The sequence below is a fragment of the Myotis davidii genome, unplaced genomic scaffold (assembly GCF_000327345.1).
Source record: "Myotis davidii unplaced genomic scaffold, ASM32734v1 scaffold135, whole genome shotgun sequence".
Classification (NCBI taxonomy): Eukaryota; Metazoa; Chordata; class Mammalia; order Chiroptera; family Vespertilionidae; genus Myotis; species Myotis davidii.
In genome coordinates, this window is record NW_006289813.1 from 6,912,833 (window position 1) to 6,916,568 (window position 3,736).

Here is a 3,736-nt window from a genome sequence, read left to right on the forward strand (position 1 = left end):
GAGAGAGAGAGAGAGAGAGAGAGAGAGAGAGAGAGAGAGAGACTGAGCGAGTCCCAGTATCTATACCACCCACCACCCCCTTCCCCACCCACTCCCATTCCGCTCTGGGAGTGGGACTAAACAGGCGAATTCAGTTTGCTCTGGGGGAGGAGTAAGAAAAACGGGGCGGGGGGCAGGTTGAGCCAGAGAAATACTCGGTAATCTGTACATCCCCCCCACCCCCAGGCGGTTTGGCGGGTCAGAACTGATTGGGGTTGGGGGTGGGGTATGGGTGAGACACTGTGATCCCAGGATTACAGCCTAAAAGCCCGAGAACAACTACTAGAGTTTCTCTTTGTCAAGTCAAGAAGTAAATTGAACAGCAAAAGGGGAGAACAAACACGTGGGTGACTTGGAGAGTTTGGCGCAAAATGTTCAGCATCCTTATGAGAAGGAAGGAAGGAGGGCTGGAAGGGAAGGGACCAGGACGCGGGGGGCGTTACACCGTGTCGGTGTGTGGTGTGTGGTGTGTATGGAGTCTCTGCAAAGTCCCAGCAAGAAAGCACCTCCTTGCAGCCGGCAAGACGCAGAGATTTGATCACAGTGATTTCTCCTTCATGTAAAGGGCTCCGGAAGACGGGCCAAGGCAGCGGCTCGTCACCCCGGAGTTTATAGATGCTGCCCGCTCCTCTTCCAAGAACATGAGTGTAAAGGAGCAGTCACAGCTGCAGATTCTTACCTCCGGCATGGAGGTGGAAGTTGGGCCCGCATTGGGTCCCTTTCCTGGAAACCCAGATCCTCCAAACCCAAGAATCCCCTCCCCCACACAAGTGCTTGAGCGCACCGCTGATCTTGGTATGCCTAATGGCAAAGTAGAGCTGTCATCATCTAAGCTTAGATGTGGGCAAGCACTGATGGGATACATGTTCAAGTCGTATATTTGGATGGTGGGTAATTGTAAATAGTAGGTCGGGGCTGGGTGTGGAAGCAAGAAAACCTTGCGCTGAGATTGTCCACCTCTAATTGATAGTAGGTTGGATTTATCATAAAATCTTAATAGTATTCGAATTTTCTTTCTTTCTTTCTTTCTTTCTTTCTTTCTTTCTTTCTTTCTTTCTTTCTTTCTTTCTCTCTTTCTCTCTTTCTCCTTTTTTATATGAGCATGTCTTTCTGTGTGTGTGTTGCAGACACTCTGGTCAAAGGAAAGCCATCCAAATAGAATATCCCAACCCTGATGTACACACATGACCCTCACATCCTTTGCCTTCCTCATACCCCTACTTACTGGACACTTTTTGTGCTGATGTCATTGTACCTGTTAGATACAAAGAATGATAACTGTAGTTAATATCAATTCAGATTAATGAAGATTGGTGTGATTTGCAGGCATTCACAAATTAATATGCAAGTTTCATTTTTACAACCCATAGTGCTAACAACCCACATCCAGTTTTACCCTTTGTTTTGAAGAGGTGGGTTGAGTATCATGCATGTGGGTCTGATGGTGGAAAAAAGGCAAGCGTGACACTTTGTATATTTGACCTGTTAATAGAAAACTTTTGTAAAACTGAGCCCTTAATGAACATTAAGTAAGAACAAGAGTTCTAGCTTCATCTGTGGGTTGATTTGCTTTGTAGTCTCTTAATTAAGTTCATATTTTAATGAAATAGAGTATGTCTGAAAGGGTGGAGGGGAAAAATAAGCTAATTGGAATAAAGGTATCGCATCATTGATTTGAAATTATTTTTTGCTGTGAGCTCCACACTGATTAATTGTTCCATCTGAAATTTGTTAGTTGAATGGTTCACAGAAAACTAAGATGTATAGTATTTACAGATAGCTTCTACCGTGGCTCATCTAATAAGTCGTAGTCATTTCATATAAGTATTCTTGGACTTAAAATTTGTTACATCATTTATATATTTATTTCCCAAACACTCCTGTAATGCACGTCAAGCTTTTCCTTAAGAGAGGTGCTTTTGCAAGTAAATGTATTTTTCAAGGAGGGCATGCATATTTCTTTTATTCTTTAAAGAGAACAGTAGTAATGCTTTAAGATTATATATTTTTAAAAACCCACTGCATTTACTAACTTATTTGAAGCCATCAGCAACACTGAGATGAAATGGTATTATCTCCATTTTACAGATAAGAACACTGAGCCCTAGAGAATGGGAGTCACTTATTCAGTAGCACATCAACGTTGAGTGCCAGAGCTAAGACTGAAAGCCAGGTCTCCTGCTCAACAAAGGCAGTGGGTGTTCCTAAAATAAATGTGTGCAGAGCCTGGGCATGTTGACAGCATCAAGAAATATATAAAACCAAGCATGATGCTTATATTGATTGATGCTACAGGACATGAAATCCAAACAAACAAAAAATGAAATATGGTTTAAATCCATTTTTTAAAAAGAGTGACAGATAGCCTAGGCTCTGGATGTAATGAGAGACTTTAACTTTTATTTTTAACTTTTGAAATCCTAGCTGTTACACTAGTGTTAATGATCACCATGGAAGCAAACCAGTGTACTTGCTGAATTTGTACAATGCATATAATAATAAACATAAAACAGTGTTCAGAAAATTAAGGCTAATCAAAAAACTGCAGTTTGTTTTCAGTGATCTTCTAAAACTAAAGATGTGAGACATGTACAAAGTGTATATGTGTGTGTGCACATGTGTGCCATCATCCAAATAGGCTTAACTTGTCTGCCAAGTTAATGTCTTAAAACAAAAACAAAAAACAACAACAACAAAAACGCATGGATGGATAGATGAATGAGTCCCTGTGGATTATCAAGAAAAAATCTATGTCTTTAAAAAGGCTATTTTTAGCATGTATAGTAGCATTTCCAGATATTATTATCTTAACTGAAATTTTAAGAATTAGTTACAGCACGGGAAGCAGTGGGAAAGAGGTATACTTGATTTAATGAAAAAAATCTGCATAAAAAGAGACAACCCTCAGACATTTCATAGGCAGTTCTTTTGATTCCATAAAAATGTAGGTATGTTAAATAAATTTTGTATTAAATTAAATCTAACAAGATAGATTTATCTTTTAATCTCAACATAGAAGAAATTTGAAATAATAAAATTATCAGGGGAATGAGTCTCTATGTTACCAAGAGAACCAAATGAAGTATTTTAAAAAGTTAAAACACCATTTAAAAATATATATCAAATCAGTCATTTTAAATGATAGTTCCTCAAAATGTAACAACAGTTTTACTGAACTGATAAATGATAAATTATTTTTTACTTCTTTTTATACAACACAATATTTTCTTTATCAGTACTGTGCTTTTATAAATCTGTAGGAGCTATATATTTTCTTTTTTAAATTTTTTTATTAAGTTATTACATATGTGTCCTTATCCCCATGTTACCCTCTATCTCCCACTCATGCCCTCACCCCCCCTGTTGTCTGTGTCCATTGGTTGGGCCTATATGCTTGCATATAAGTCCTTTGGTTGCTCTCTCTTCCTTATCCCCACCCTCCCCTACCTTCCCTCTGAGGTTTGACGGTCTGATCGATACTTCTCTGTCTCTGGATCTGTTTTTGTTCATCAGTTTATGTTGTTCATTATATTCCACAAATGAGTGAGATTGTGTGATATTTATCTTTCTCACTTAAAAGGTTTTGCTATTAAATAAAAATGAAAAAAAGGTCAATTAACTAAAAAACTGAGATTAAAAACGAATAAATCTAAGGATGGCAGAAGGAACAAATGAAAGAAAAAAGCAGACATAAGCA

The 3,736-nt window shown here is 38.4% G+C and overlaps 1 protein-coding gene across 2 annotated transcripts in view; it reads left to right on the top strand.

The window, feature by feature from the left end:
- Nucleotides 1-3,736, top strand: part of PDE4D (phosphodiesterase 4D) — a 1,003,569-nt gene that overhangs the window by 219,231 nt on the left and 780,602 nt on the right. The window lies entirely within an intron of this gene.